The 16720-nt window shown below is 44.7% G+C and overlaps 1 protein-coding gene across 1 annotated transcript in view; it reads left to right on the forward strand.

Moving 5' to 3' along the window:
- Positions 1–769: 769 nt before the first annotated feature.
- ghra (growth hormone receptor a) overlaps positions 770–16720 on the forward strand; it is a 220467-nt gene continuing 204516 nt past the window's right edge. The window contains exon 1 of the mRNA XM_043703291.2: positions 770–963. The gene's annotated coding sequence lies outside the window, so the exon portion shown is untranslated. The remainder of the gene's footprint in view (positions 964–16720) is intronic.

The following is a 16720-nucleotide window of genomic DNA, read 5'->3' on the forward strand; positions in this document are numbered from 1 at the left end:
AACAGGGGGCAGGGGAAAATTCCTCAGAAAACTGGATGAAGCGGCTTTCCAGATCGTGATGAGGAGACATGGGGTGGGGTGGGAGGGCAGCGGGGCAATGTGATTGAAACATTGGGAGGTGAAGGATGAGCAGTGGGGTTAGGGAAGGATCTGGTTCCACGCTGTCACGTTCACCAAATTTCAGCAACTGGAATGTCTGGCATGAGGTCGATTTCCAATTGTTACTTTAGCCAAGCGGAAGGGTAAGTACTGGAGGTACGCGCGGTCCCATGAAACAGTGTTTGTAGTGTTCCTCAGTCAGCACCATTCCTGAGGGCAAGTGCCAGCCCCAGGTGATAGCCAGCTGTCAGGGTCACCCGGAGCCAAGTTAAAGTGTCCTGTTACTGAGACACGAGCTGAGAGCAGGCGTTGCTGTCCTTTTGTTGCAGTAGTCTCTAAATGTGTGAAATGTCAGTCAATCCCATTTGCAGTGACTGTCAGTTCCTGCCCCAAGTTAGGAGGACCATTGTCAAATTCTGAATTGTCCCCTGTCCACAAAGAAACAACCTTCAAACTTCTGTTTGCAACTTGTCAGAATTGCGCTGGGAGCACTTTTCCCAACTGTCAGTGGAAGAGGAGGAGCAAAAATAGATCTGGGGAGGAGATGGAGTAGGGAGGAGGAGGGTGAGGGGAGAGGAATGGCGAAGGATAGCGAAAGGGAGGGATAGAGAAAGAGACAGACAGACAGAGAGGGAGGGGCGTTGAGAAGGAGGGAGGGTAAGCCTGGCTGCGGAATGTTGCTGGCTGTACAGTAAAGGCTTGTGCTCCGACACCGTCTCTGACCCATGGACTCAGGGAGAGGTAGGGAGCGGCTCTGGAGAGCAGCCGCACGGAGAGCTCCCTGTGCGGACTGAGAAGCCGGGAGCGCTCCGGGGAGGAGAGGCAGCAAGCGGCCAGCCCAGCCCAGCCCAAGGCACAGGGCAGGTAGGTTCTGCCCTTCTCCACCTCCCACCCCCGGGCCCTGGGACATCGGAGCTGCTGGATTGGCGTGGGGGGTGGGAGCGGGGGCACACTGTTGATCGGGCGGAGGGTCCCCCGAGTCTTTTAAAATGGGTAACATTACAAGTGATCTCGACTATTATTCTGAATTTAAATGCGTGCATTCGGATCTCTGGGTCCTTTCATTTTTCACATCTGTCCTTAATTTCCAAACATTTGTGCCATTTCTGTCGCCATTGCTTCTCAAGAGCATTTGTGTGGTTATAACTTCCGTGGCTTTAAAAAAAATATGCAATTTTCATGGGGTTTTAGAAGAGACAGACCTTAAAGGGCTTGACTGTGTCTCCGTGCCTGGGTTTGTTTCTGTCTCTGAGTGTGTGTGGGAGGTGGTGGTGGTGGGGGAGTGTGTGTCTACGTATCCACTGAAACCTGCCTGTTTCTGGGTAAAATGCATTTGCTGAAGTTGAGCTGATTTCTGTCTTTTGGTTGGGGAGACACTGAGGAGAGGCTAAGATGGGAGAGGGGTCTGGGTGGGTGGGGAGTCAGGGAAGGGAGGAACGAAGGGGAAGTAGAGGTGAGGTATGTATTTGTGGGGAGAGGGGATTTGAGGGGATAGTGAGGACGGGAGAGGTTTGAAGGAGAGTTTTGAGGGGGATGAGGTGGAGAGGAGTTTGAAGGGAGATGGGAGAGGGTTTTGAGGAGACAAAGACAGTTGTAATGTGGGCGAGGGGTTTGAAGGGGGTATGAGATAGGGAGGGATTTGAGGTGAGTGGGAGGGTCTTGAGTGTAGGAAGTTTGAGGGCGAAGGGGTTTGGGGGAGGAGAGGTGTTTTGGAGGTTGGGGAGGGTTTGGGGGTGTGAGGTGGGAGAGAGGTTTGAGTGGGAGAAAGTGAGGACTGCAGATGCTGGAGATCAGAGCTGAAAAATGTGTTGCTGGAAAAGTGCAGCAGGTCAGGCAGCATCCAAGGAGCAGGAGAATCGACGTTTCGGGCATAAGCCCTTCTTCAGGAATGAGGTTTGAGTGATCGGGGAGTAGTTTGGGAGGTGGGGTTTTGAGGGGAGGAGAGGTGTTTTGGGGTGAGAGAGTTTTGGGGACATGAGGGAGAGGATTGAGTGGAGGGGGTGGGATTTGGCACGGGGATTGAGGGGAGGGGAGGGGAAGATGGTTTTAGGGTGAAGAGGTTTTTGTGGCAGGCAGGCGGCTGAGGTGGGGATCACCCTCTAATGCAATGGCTGTGATTTGTGATGCCAAGTTGTGGATCTGGCTCCTGACCCATTCGTGAATAATGTAAATGTTGCTGAGAACAGGCTGCTAGTGAAAACAGAGTGCATGTCCAGCTCGGGAAAAATGTGTAAGGAGAGATTGGGAATGGTGGTCAGAAGATCATTTGAAGAGCCACTGAGAAAGAGAGAGAGAGAATTGGAATTCTATCTTGAAACAGATAGGGCTGGAAAATCTCAGCCTGACTGTGTCATAGAGTCACAGAATCATAGAGATGTACAGCATGGAAACAGACCCTTCGGTCCAACCCGTCCATGCCGACCAGATATCCCAACCCAATCTAGTCCCACCTGCCAGCACCCGGCACATATACTTCTAAACCCTTCCTATTCATATACCCACCCAGATGACTTTTAAATGTTGCAATTGTACCAGCCTCCACCACTTCCTCTGGCAGCTCATTCCAACCACATACAATCCTCTGCGTGAAAAGGTTGTCCCTTAGGTCTCTTTTATATCTTTCCCCTCTCAGCTTAAACCTATGCCCTCTAGTTCTGGACTCCCCCCACACCAGGGAAAAGATTTTGTCTACTTACCCTATCCATGCGGGCGGCACGGTGGCACAGTGGTTAGCACTGCTGCCTCACAGCGCCTGAGACCCGGGTTCAATTCCCGCCTCAGGCAACTGACTGTGTGGAGTTTGCACGTTCTCCCCGTGTCTGCATGGGTTTCCTCCCACAGTCCAAAGATGTGCAGGTTAGGTGAATTGCCATGCTAAATTGCCTGTAGTGTTAGGTAAGGGGTAAATGTAGGGGTATGGCTGGGTTGCGCTTTGGTGGGTCGGTGTGGACATGTTGGGCCGAAGGGCTTGTTTCCACACTGTAATGTAATCTAATCTAATGCCCCTCATGATTTTATAAACCTTGAAAAGGTCACCTCTCAGCCTCCAACGCTCCAGGGAAAACAGCCCCAACCTGTTCAGCCTCTCCCTATAGCTCAAATCCTCCAATCTTGGCAACATCCTTGTAAATACTTTCTGAACTCTTTCAAATTTCACAACATCCTTCCGATAGGAAGGAGACCAGAGTTGCACACAATATTCCAACAGTGGCCTAACCAATGTCCTGTACAGCCACAACATGACCTCCCAACTCCATATTCTGACCAATAAAGGAAAGCATACCAAACGCCTTCTTCACTATCCTATCCCTGTGTGACTCTACTCTCAAGGAGCTATGAACCTGCACTCCAAGGTCTCTTTGTTCAGCAACAATCTCTAGGACCTTACCATTAAGTGTATAAATCCTGTTAAGATTTGCTTTCCCAAAATGCAGCACCTCGCATTTATCTGAATTAAACTCCATCTGCCACTTCTCAGCCCACTGCCAATCTGATCAAGATCCTGTTGTAAACTGAGGTAACCTTCTTCGCTGTCCACAACACCTCCAATTTTGGTGTCATCTGCAAACTTACTAACTGTACATCTTAAGCTCACATCCAAATTATTTGTATAAATGATGAAAAGTAGGGGACCCAGCACCAATCTTTGTGGCACTCCACTGGTCACAGGCCTCCAGTCTGAAAAACAACCCTCCACCACCACCCTGTGTCTTCTACCATCGAGCCAGCTCTGTATCCAAATGGCTAGTTCTCCCTGTATTCCATGAGATCTAACCTTGTGAAATTCTGTGAAGAGAGAAACAGTTAATGTTTTGAATTGAACATGATTCTGTGAAATGTTTTCTCCGTTTGTCTCTCCAGAGATACTAATGCACCTGCTGAGTCTCTCCAGTGTGTAGTTTTTCTTTCTGATTTCTAGAATCCTCAAAAATTTGCTTTTATTTTAGAGATGATTGTAGACCTGCGTGCCTGGACAGTAACCAGCTGGAATGAATCAACCATTAGCTGTAATACCTAGCCTGGCTTTCATTCTACATGTTGAAAAGTGTAGCACTGGAAAAACACAGCCGGCCAGGCAGCATCCAAGGAGCAAGAGAGTCAACGTTTCAAGCATAAACTGTTCATCAGGAATCCTCAGTCCTCACTTTCTCCTAATTTCATTCTGCATGACCAAATTAAAAATGATGATGGGTTTCTGTGCCAAAGAAACTGCACTGGGCAATGACATGACAGAGGGGATGGCATCTGAAGGGTGATTCCCAATTGAGCAGGTCTGAGTTTGTAAATCATACCAGACAATGGCCAAGAAGGAATCAATGATAGGGGTGGGATTTGAGTACAGAAGAACTGGTGAAGAGATTATTTCCAATCTTCACACTGTTGAGCAAAAGAAGGTGCGAACCGTTTAGAAGTGAACAACTGTCCATAAAATGAGAAAGGCAGCTGGTGTATTATTCTTTATTGCAAGGAATTCGAGGACAGTATAGAGAAGGATGTTTCCAGGCTGGAGGATTTGAGCTACAGGGAGAGGCTGAATAGGTTGGGACTTTTTTCCCTGGAGTGTTAGAGGTTGAGGGGTGACCCTATAGAGATTTATAAAATCATGAGGGGCATAGCCAAGGTCTTTTTACAAGAGTAGGGGAGTCCATAACTAAAGGGTATACCTTTAAGGTAAGATGGGACAGATTTAAAAGGGTCCTGAGGGGTAACATTTTCATGCAGAGGGTGGTCAGTGTATGGAACAAGGTGCCAGAGTAGGTAGTAGAGGCAGGTATAATTGCAATATACAAAAGGAATGTAGTTGGGTATTTGATTAGGAAGTGTTTAAAGGGATGTGGGCAAATGCTGGTAAATGGGACGAGATCAGTTTAGGATGTCAGGTTGATGATGACAAGATGGACCGAAGGTCCTTCTCCATGCTGTTTTAATTCTATGACTCGATAAGTCTTGCTACAGTTGTACAGGGTTTTGGTGCGAACGTGCCTGGGGTAGTGGGTACAATTTTAATTTCTGTATCAAAGGGCAGATGTGTTTCCCTCATAAAGTGTCAAAATACATGTGAGTGTCAGCTGAATTCAACACCCCAGAGCTATTAAAAAGCTGGGAACATGAAATCAAGGGGAACTCAGCAAAGAACAGTGTGGAGTGAACAAATTTGTTACAAGTTGCTCCTGCAATCACAGGCTGGATCTATCCTGGATTTGCTGCTGACTGGCTAACTCAGTAAACATGGAAGAGAACCAGTCTGTGATTGGAGGAGTAGCCAGCAGTCAGGAAAGTATATCCTGGTAATAAAGGTGATGTGGAGATGCTGGTGTAGGACTGGGGTGGGCAAAGTTAAAAATCACACAATGCCAGCTTATAGTCCAACAGGTTTAATTGGAAGTACTAGCTTTTGGAGCGCTGCTCCTTTGTCAGGTAGCTAGTGGAGCATGGTCATACAACACAGAACCTATAGTAAAAGATCAAAGGTTCGTATGACACTTGGAGAGTCCCATGGGAGAGAGAAGCAATGTGTGAAGTTCTGTTTTGGTGCTCTTTCTGGAGATGTTTTGGCTGATGGTGTTGCAGGGTAAAGCCTGAAGATAAAAGTCCTCTGGGATTGAATTGAGAATCAGATAAAACCCATGTCACTTGAATGCTCCAAAAACATTGATGCTATCACAAACAGCCTATGTAATTACACATGGTCTTAAAGGCATATGCTCCCTTATAAAGACATTCTGATTGGGTTGAAACTTCACAATGTGTAAGCTGACACTGACAGACAACACTGGTGTAGTTTTCATACTGGAGCTTTAAGCTTTACGCTAGCATTCTTCTCTAGAGTTATGAGTCAAAGCCCATCGCAAGGTTTGATTACATAATCTGGTCTGACAGTACAGCATATTATTGAAGAATGCTGCAAGTTGGCAAAGATATATTTCAAAATAAATATTCAATGAAAGCCAAGACAACCTGATTGGTTGGATAACAGAAATAGAACAGTTTTTGAGTAAGTGCAGATTAACATTGCTACCGAGTAAACATAACTGACATGCTGGTCTTTCAACTCCAGCAATGAGGATATGCTGAAGGACTGCTCTGGTATTGTCGCATTCTTTCAGTCCCGTACTGAAAAGCATTGTTGCTCAACAACACCTTCTCTGAACAATCAAGGATCTTTTCTTATTCACTCATGGGATTTGGGCATTGCTGGATGGCCAGCATTTATTGCTCGTCTTCTAGTTGCCCCTTGAGAAGGTGGTGGTGAGCTGCTTTAACATAGAACATCGAGAACCATACGGCGCAAAACAGGCCCTTCGGCCCTCGATGTTGCACCGACCTGTGAACAAATCTAAGTCCATCCCTCTACACTATCCCATCGTCATCCATGTGCTTATCTAAGCATTGTTTAAATTCTCCTAATGTGGCTGAGTTAACTACATTGGCAGGCAGGGCATTCCACGCCCTTACCACTCTCTGAGTAAAGAATCTGCCTCTGACATCTGTCACCTCTCAATTTGCAGCTATGCCCCCTCGTACAAGCTGACGTCATCATTTTAGGAAAAAGACTTTCACTGTCCAGCCTGCCTAATCCTCTGATCATCTTGAATGTCTCTATTAAATCCCCTCTTAGCTTTCTTCTCTCCAATGAGAACAGATCCAAGTCCCTCAGTCTTTCCTCATAAGACCTTCCCTTCAGACCAGGCAACATCCTGATAAATCTCCTCTGTACCTTTTCCAATGCTTCCACATCCTTCCTGTAATGGGCATTCTAGAACTGTGCATAATATTCCAAGTGCGGCTGTATTAGTGTTTTGTACAGTTGCAGCATGACATCATGGCTCCAAAACTCTACCAATAAAAGCTAACACACCATATGCCTTCTTAACAGCACTATCAACCTGGGTGGCAACTTTCAGGGAATGTGTACATGGACACAAAGATCCCTTTGCACATCCACACCACCAATAATCTTTCCATTGACCCAGTATTCTGCCTTCCTGTTATTCTTCCCAAAGTGAATCGCCTCTCATTTATCTGCATTGAACTCCATTTGCCACCTCTCAGCCCAATTCTGCAGTTTGTCCAAGTCCTTCTGCAACCTGTAACATTCTTCCAAACTGTCCACCACTCCGCTGACTTTAGTATCGTCTGCAATCTTATTAAACCATCCACCTATGCCTGCGTCCAAGTCATTTATAAAAATAACAAACAGCAGTGGTTCCAAAACAGATCCTTGTGTCATACCAATAGTAACTGGACTCCAGGCTGAATATTTTCCATCAACCACCACTTGCTTCCTTCTTACAGAAAGTCAGTTTCTAATCCAAACTGGTAAATCACCCTCAATCCTATGCCTCCGTATTTTCTCCAAAAGCATACCATGTGGAAACTTATCAAAGGCTTTACTGAAGTCCATGTATACCATGTCAACTGCCCTACCCTTATCCACACGCTTGGTCACCTTTTCAAAAAACTCAATGAGGTTTGTGAGACATGACCTGCCCTTGACAAAACCATGTTGACTATCTGGAATCAAACTGTTGCTTGCTAGATGATTATAAATCCTATCTCTTATAATCCTTTCCAAAACCTTTCATATAACAGACGTAAGGCTCACTGGTCTATAATTACCTGGGTCATCTCTATTGCCCTTCTTGAACAAAGGCACAACATTTGTAATCCTCCAGTCCTCTGGTACTAAACCTGTAGACAATGACAACTCAAAAATCAAGGCCAAAGGCTCCGCCATCTCCTCCCTAGCTTCCCAGAGAATCATCTGATAAGGCCCATCTGGCCCAGGGAACTTATCTACTTTCACACCTTCTAGAATTGATAACGTCTCTTCCTTACTAACCTCAATTCTTTCTAGTCTAATAGCCCATATCTCAGTCTTCTCCTCTACAATATTCTCCTTTTCCTGATGAAAACAGATGAGATATATTCATTTAGCACCTCTCTTATCTCCACAGGGTCCACACACAACTTCCCACTTCTGTCTTTGACTGGCCCTATTTGTACCCTAGTCATCCTTTTATTCCTCACATACCTATAGAAAGCTTTCAGTTCTCTTTTACTCCACCTGCTAAAGACTGCCCATGTCCCCTCCTTGCTCTTCTTAAAACTCTCTTTAAATCCTTCCTAGCTAATCTGTACAACTCTCCATTGCCTCATCTGAACCATCTTTTCTCAACATCACATAAGCCTCCCTCATCTGCTTAACAAGAGATGCAATTTCTTTAGTAAACCACAATTCCCTTACCTTATCACTTCCTCCCTGCCTGACAGGGACATACTTACCAAGGAACCTTTCTTGAACTGCTGCTGTCCATATGCTGTGGATGAACCCACAATGCACTTAGTGATGGGGTTCCAGGATTTTAACCCAATGACAGTGAAGAATCAGTAATTTATTTCCAAGTCAGGATGATGAATGGCTTTGAGGGGAACATTTCAAGTAGTGGTGTTCCTATGTATCTGCTGCCCTTGTCCTTTAGATGGAAGTGGTCGTGGGTTTGCAAGGTGCTGTCTGAGGGTCTTTGGTGAATTTCTGCAGTAAATATTGGAGATAGTACACACTGCTGCTACTGAGCGTTGGTAGTGGAGGGAGTGAATGTTTGTGGGATTTGGTGCCAGTCAAGTGGCCTGCTTTGTCCTAGATGGTGTCAGACTTCTTGGGTGTTGTTGGAGCTGCACTCATCCAGGCAAGTGGGGAATATTCCATCACAACACTTGTGCCTTGTAGATGGTGGTGTACAGATGCAACGGGGAGTTAGGAAGTAAGTTACTCACTGCAGTTTTCCTAGCCTCTGACCTGCTCTTGTAGCTATTGGATTCACATGACTCGTTCAGTCAGTTTCTGGTCAGTGGCAACATCCAGGATGTTGTGCTGGAAATGTTATTGAGTGTCAAAGGCAGTGTTGAGATTATCTTTGTTTTGCAGATTGTCATTGCCTGGCATTTGTGTGGCAGTAATATTATTTGCCACTTGTCAACCCAAGCCTGAATATTGTTCAGGTCTTACTGTATTTGAATCTGGATTGCCTCAATGTCTGAGGAATTGTGAATGGTGCTGAGCATTGTGCAATCATCAGCAAACATCCTTACTTCTGACCTTATGATGGAGGGAATGTCATTGATAAAACAGCTAAAGGTTGATGGGTCTAACCTGAGGAACTCCTGCAGAGATGTCCTGGAGCTGACATGACTGACCTTGAACAAGGAGCTGAACAGCCTACTCCTGTTCCTATTTCTTGTAGTCTTATAGTCCTAAGCACTACACCCATCCTTTCTATGTGTCAGGTATGATGCTAAACACTGGAGAGTTTGCCCCTGAAAACCAGTGATTCCAATTTTGCTAGGGCACCTTGATGCCACACTTGGGTCAAATATGGCCTTGATGTCAAAGGCACTCACTCTCATCAGATCTCTGTTTTGTCCATGTTTGAACCAAAGTTGTAATGAGGTCAGGAGCTGAGTGGCCCTGGTGGAACCCAAACTGGGTGTCACTGAGTGGCTTACTGCTGAGCAGGTGCTGCTTGATAGCACTGTCAATGATACCTTCCATCACATTACTGATGATTGAGAGTAGACTGATGTGGCGGTAATTGGCCAGTTTAGGTTTATGCTGCTTTTTCTGTACTGGACAAACCTGGACAATTTTCCACTTTGTCGGGTAGATGCCAGTGTTGCAGTTATATTGGAACAGTTTAGCTAGGAAAATTACAAGTTCTGGTGCACAAGTCTTCAATACTATTGCTGGAATGTTGTCCATGTCCATAGCCTTTACAGTATCCTAGTGCCTCCAACTGTTTCTTGATATCATGTGGAGTGAATCAAATTGATTGGAGCCTGTTCTCTGTGATGCTGGGGACCACTAGAGGAGGCTGAGATGGATCATGCACTCGGCACTTGTGGCTGGAGATTGCTGCAAAAGCTATAGAGAGTGATAAACACTGGCCTTACTGGTGAGAACCTGAGAATCTCAAATTCCGAGCTGGAACTTGAAGCAAATTTAATCTCAGAGCTGTACTGGAGGAATTTTTTAAAATGCTTTGTAATCAGAGAATTTTATTGTTGTCACAATTTTTTGGAATACAAATACCAGTTATGCTTATTTTGTTGATCTTCAATGTGGGATAGCACTTTCGCATAGCAACTGACCCTGATATGATCATGTTCAGTTAGAGACTGCAAGAAATATCTCCAGGCATGGGTACACCATACTGAGGGAATACGGCACTGTCAGACACTCCAGTCATTGGTACACTGTACTGAGGGAATACTGCACTGTCAGACTTACCAGGCATGGGATTACTGCACTGTTAGACACACCAGGCATGGGAACACTGTACTGTCAGACACTCCAGTCACTGGTACACTATGCTGACAGAATACGACGTTATTAGACACTCCAGGCGCGGGGACATAGTACTCAAGATCTTCAGCCTGTGACTTATTGATCCAAGCGTGGCAGTTCTCTCACTGAGGCAGGACTTATGGTCAGTGTAAAGTAGGAGGTTCAGATTTCAGAACCAGTTGAGTTTTTCTAACAATTTCACTTTTTCTGTTTAGTCATAATTGAGCAAATTTAGTGAATTGAATTTCAAATCTTGTAACTATGGGGCATAAACTTCCACTTGCAGGATTACTCCTCCAGAACAAGAAACACTTGACTGCCGTCTTAGATGGTTATTGGGGTTTGAGGAGACTGGTGGAGTGCTGATGTCTCTGGACTAGCAATCTAGTACCCCAAGCCAATGTTCAGAGACATGAGATATGATGAAATTTGAATTCAATGTCAAGAGTCTGGAATAATAATCTGGCCTAAAAATAACCATGTAACCACTGCTAATTGTTGTAAGATCTCATCTGGGTCACTAATATCCTTCAGGGAAGGAAATCTGTCATCCTTACCCAGTCTGGCCTACACATGACTCCAGACCCACAATAATTTAGCTGACTCTAAACTGCCCCCTACGCAATTAGGGATGGGCAATAAATCTGGTCTGGCCAGTGACACCCACATCCAGTGAATGATTTTTTTAAAAATGAGGTTGAGTTCGTTCCTGATCAAGAGCTTTTGCCTGAAACGTCGATTCTCCTGTTCCTCGGATGCTGCCTGACCTGCCGTGCTTTTCCAGCACCATACTTTCGACTCTAGTCTCCAGCATCTGCAGTCCTCACTTTTGCCAACCTGATGTCAGACTCCGACGCTCCAGGGAAAACAGCCCTAGCCTGTTCAGCCTCTCCCTGTAGCTCAGATCCTCCAACCCTGGCAACATCCTTGTAAATCTTTTCTGAACCCTTTCAAGTTTCACAACATCTTTCCGATAGGAAGGAGACCAGAATTACACGCAATATTCCAACAGTGGCCGAACCAATGTCCTGTACAGCCGCAACATGACCTCCCAACTCCTGTACTCAATACTCTGACCAATAAAGGAAAGCATACCAAACGCCTTCTTCACTATTCTATCTACCTGCGTCTCCAGTTTCAAGGAGCTATGAACCTGCATTCCAAGGGCTCTTTGTTCAGCAACACTCCCTTATTAAATGTATAAGTCCTGCTAAGATTTGCTTTCCCAAAATGCAGCACATCGCATTTATCTGAATTAAACTCCATCTGCCACTTCTCAGCCCATTGGCCCATCTGGTCAAGATCCTGTTGTAATCTGAGGTAACCCTCTTCGCTGTCCACAACACCTCCAATTTTGGTGTCATCTGCAAACTTACTAACTGTACCTCTTATGCTTGCATCCAAATCATTTATATAAATGACAAAAAGTAGAGGGCCCAGCACCGATCCTTGTGGCACTCCATTGGTCACATGCCACCCATCTGAAAAACAACCGTCCACCACCATCCTCTGTCTTCTACCTTTGAGCCAGTTCTGTATCCAAATGGCTAGTTCTCCTTGTATTCCATGAGATCTAACCTTGCTCACCAGTCTCCCATGGGGAACATTGTCGAACGCCTTACTGAATTCCCGATAGATCACATCTACCACTCTGCCCTCATCAATCCTCTTTGTTACTTCTTCAAAAAACTCAACCAAGTTTGTGAGACATCATTTCCCACGCACAAAGCCATGTTGGCTATCCCTAATCAGTCCTTGCCTTTCCAAATACATGTACATCCTGTCCCTCAGGATTCCCTCCAACAACTTGCCCACCATCTAAGTCAGGCTCACTGGTCTATAGTTCCCTGGCTTGTCCTTACCACCCTTCTTAACCAGTGGCACCACGTTTGCCAACCTCCAGTCTTCCGGCACTTCGCCTGTGACATTCGATGATACAAATATCTCAGCAAGAGGCCCAGCAATCACTTCTCTAGCTTCCCACAGAGTTCTCGGGTACACCTGATCAGGTCCTGGGGATTTATCCACTTTTAACCATTTCAAGACATCCAGCACTTCCTCCTCTGTAATCTGGACATTTTGCAAGATGTCACCATCTATTTCCCAACAGTCTATATCTTCCATATCCTTTTCCACAGTAAATACTGATGAAAAATATTCATTTAGTATCTCCCCCATTTTCTGTGGTTCCACACAAAGGCCGCCTTGCTGATGTTTGAGGGGCCCTATTCTCTCCCTAGTTTCTCTTTTGTCCTTAATATATTTGTAAAAACCCTTTGGATTCTCCTTAATTCTATTTGCCAACACTATCTGATGTCCCCTTTTGCCCTCCTGATTTCCTTCTTAAGTATATTCCTACTTTCTTTATACTCTTCTAAGGATTCACTCGATCTATCCTGTCTGTACATGACATATGCTTCCTTCTTTTTCTTAACCAAACCCTCAATTTCTTTAGTCATCCAGCATTCCCTATACCTACCAGCCTTCCCTTTCACCCTGACAGGAATTTACTTTCTCTGGATTCTTGTTATCTCATTTCTGAAGGCTTCCCATTTTCCAGCCTCCCTTTACCTGCGAACATCTGCCTCCAATCAGTTTTGAAAGTTCTTGCCTAATACCATCAAAATTGGCCTTTCTCCAATTTCGAACTTCAGCTTTTAGATCTGGTCTATCCTTTTCCATCACTGTTTTAAAACGAATAGAATTATGGTCGCTGGCCCCAAAGTGCTCCCCCACTGACACCTCAGTCACCTGCCCTGCCTTATTTCCCAAGAGTAGGTCAAGTTTTGCACCGTCTCTAGTAGGTACATCCACATATTGAATCAGAAAATTGTATTGTCCACACTTAAGAAATTCTTCTCCATCTAAACCCTTAACACTATAGCAGTCCCAGTCGATGTTTGGAAAGTTAAAATCCCTTACCATAACCACCATATTATTCTTACAGATAGCTGAGATCTCCTTACAAGTTTGTTTCTCAATTTCCCTCTGACTATTAGGGGTCTATAATACAATCCCATGAAGGTGATCGTCCCTTTCTTATTTCTCAGTTTCATCCAAATAACTTCCCTGGATGTATTTCCAGGAATATCCTCCCTTAGCACAGCTGTAATGCTATCCCTTATCAAAAATGTCACTCCCCCTCCTCTTTTGCCTCCCTTTCTATCCTTCCTTTTTCAGACTGGAGGCCTGTGACCAGTGGAGTGCCACAAGGATCGGTGCTGGGCCCTCTACTTTTTGTCATTTACATAAATGATTTGGATGCGAGCATAAGAGGTACAGTTAGTAAGTTTGCAGATGACACCAAAATTGGAGGTGTTGTGGACAGCGAAGAGGGTTACCTCAGATTACAACAGGATCTTGACCAGATGGGCCAATGGGCTGAGAAGTGACAGATGGAGTTTAATTCAGATAAATGCGATGTGCTGCATTTTGGGAAAGCAAATCTTAGCAGGACTTATACACTTAATGGTAAGGTCCTCGGGAGTGTTGCTGAACAAAGAGCCCTTGGAATGCAGGTTCATAGCTCCTTGAAAGTGGAGTCACAGGTAGATAGGATAGTGAAGAAGACGTTTGGTATGCTTTCCTTTATTGGTCAGAGTATTGAATACAGGAGTTGGGAGATCAAGTTGCGGTGTACAGGACATTGGTTAGGCCACTGTTGGAATATTGCGTGCAATTCTGGTCTCCTTCCTATCAGAAAGATGTTGTGAAACTTGAAAGGGTTCAGAAAGGATTTACAAGGATGTTGCCAGGGTTGGAGGATCTGAGCTACAGGGAGAGGCTGAACAGGCTGGGGCTGTTTTCCCTGAAGCGTCGGAGACTGAGGGGTGACCTTATAGAGGTTTACAAAATTATGAGGGGCATGGATAGGATAAATAGACAAAGTCTTTTCCCTGGGGTTGGGGAGTCCAGAACTAGAGGGTATAGGTTTAGGGTGAGGGGGGAAAGATATAAAAGAGACCTCAAGGGCAACTTTCTCATGCAGATGGTGGTACGTGTATGGAATGAGCTGCCAGAGGATGTGGTGGGGGTTGGTACAATTGCAACATTTAAGAGGCATTTGGATGGGTATATGAATAGGAAGGGTTTGGAGGGATATGGGCCGGGTGCTGGCAGGTGGGACTAGATTGGGTTGGGATATCTGATCGGCATGGACGGGTTGGACCAAAGGGTCTGTTTCCATGCTGTATATCTCTATGACTCTACGACTCTATGATGTGTATACAACTGTCAGGCAAGTGACTGGTTTCATGAGAAAGGGAAAATAGTTTATTACTGAACACTGCATAGAGATTTCAATCTTTTCAACATAGATTGAAGGATTCAGAACTTCAGTTTTAATTAACGCTGAACATCTGTGAAATAAATAGGGAATCCACATCAAGATTTGGTCTCAACCAGTTCACAGCTCACCTTGAAGATTCCTGTTCAGTCAGTAAAAAAGCCAAGCTTAACTTGTGAGTCTTACCAGAATGCAAGGGGCATTCAAACCTGGAATTGTCAAAGTAGTACAGACACTTCTGTCCAGTGCTTGGATTTTCAGACTCACATAAGAAATGTCCTCCCTGATCAGTGCTGTTCAAAGCCTTGAGACTACAGATTTGGGTCACTACATTTGACAGATTATCCCACTGTGTTGGTCATTCTCTGTTCCATGCACTGTTTCTAGAACATTCATATATCACACATGTATTGCACACTTACAACCTGGAATATCTGCCTGAGGAGAGATTGAGAGGATTGCAGTTAGATATAACAGCAAAGTAAGAGATATTATTCATGACATGAGTACATGGTATTACAGGGATGGTGGTGGCATGGATACATCGTTGTGTTTGAAATTGAAAGCTGATGTGGTGATGAATGAATGTTTTTCTCCCTGGAAGGACATATGACCCTCAAAGCCAGCGGTACCTTGTAGATTTCTAGTTACCTGTAGATAAGCTAGTCAAGATACAGAGTTGACAGTTTTAACATTGTAAACGATCCAAAACCTGGCAACATCATAGACAGAGGAAGATGTTGATATTTGTGAATGACAAAAAGGTAGGTCAGAGGGCAAGTGATCAGGATGACACAGAGACTGCAGAGGGATATAAACAAAATGGGAAAAATCCTGGCAGATGTACTATAATGTGGGGAAATGTGAGATTTTGCACTTTGGCAAGAGAAATAGAGGAGCTGAATGCTATTTAAATGGAGAAGGACTGCAGAAACCTGCAGCACAGCTCTTTGTGCATAAATCACAAAAGCTAACACCCAAATTCAGCAGGTAAGAGGAAATGAAAATGGATTGTTGGGTTTTATTTCAAAAGAAATGGAGAATAAAAATTGGGAGGTTTTTCTGAAACTATAGAAAATGCTGGTCCGACCACAGGTGGAAAACTATGAACAGTTTTGGCCCCCTTATAGACTGGTATTGGAGGTGGTCCAAAGAAGGTTCAATTGGCTGATCCCAGGTACACAGGGACTGACTTCTGAGGAGAGGATGAGTAGATTTGTCCTTGTTGGAATTTAGAAGAATGAGAGGTGCCCTTGTTAAAACATACAAGATTCTTTGGGGGAACTTGACAGGGTAGATGTGGAAAGGTGGTTTACACTTGTGGGAGAGTCAAGAACCAGAGGGAATAATCTCAGAGTAAGGAATTCTACATTTAAGACAGGTGACGAGAAAATTCTTCTCTTATAGGTGAGTGAATCTGTGGAATTCTTTACCACAGACGGCTATCGAGGCTGGGTCATTAATTACATTCAAAGCTGGGATAGACAGATTTTTGATCATTGAGGGGATAAGAGTTATGGATAAAAGGCAGGAAAGTAGAGCTGAAGATTATCAGATCAGCCATGATCTCATTGAATGGTGGAGCAGAATCAAAGGGCTGAATGGCCAGTTTCTACTCCTACTTACTAGTAAAATGGACAAATACCTGATGGCACTGCCTATCCGTTCACTCAGGTGAAGAACTCTAAACAGTGCTGACTATCACTTGTGTGTTACTGTTCATTTGTAAAGTCTTCGAGTTGCTGTTCTGATGGAATGTTGTAATCTGGAACTATGGATAGTGATGGTAAAAGCTTCAATTTTTTCCTATAGTTTCTTCACTCTTGCTCCTACCATGTGCCATACGTGTGTTTTGGAAGAAGTTGCAAGTTGATTCTCAACCTCTTTGGCCACGTTTGAAAAAAAATCATTCACAGGATGTGGATGTCACTGGCTAGACTGGCATTTATTGTCCATCCCTAATTGCCCAGAGTCACCACATTGCTATAGGT

The sequence above is a fragment of the Chiloscyllium plagiosum genome, unplaced genomic scaffold (genome assembly GCF_037043375.1).
Source record: "Chiloscyllium plagiosum isolate Xiang-an unplaced genomic scaffold, Cpla_swu_hap1 HiC_scaffold_2, whole genome shotgun sequence".
Taxonomy (NCBI): Eukaryota; Metazoa; Chordata; class Chondrichthyes; order Orectolobiformes; family Hemiscylliidae; genus Chiloscyllium; species Chiloscyllium plagiosum.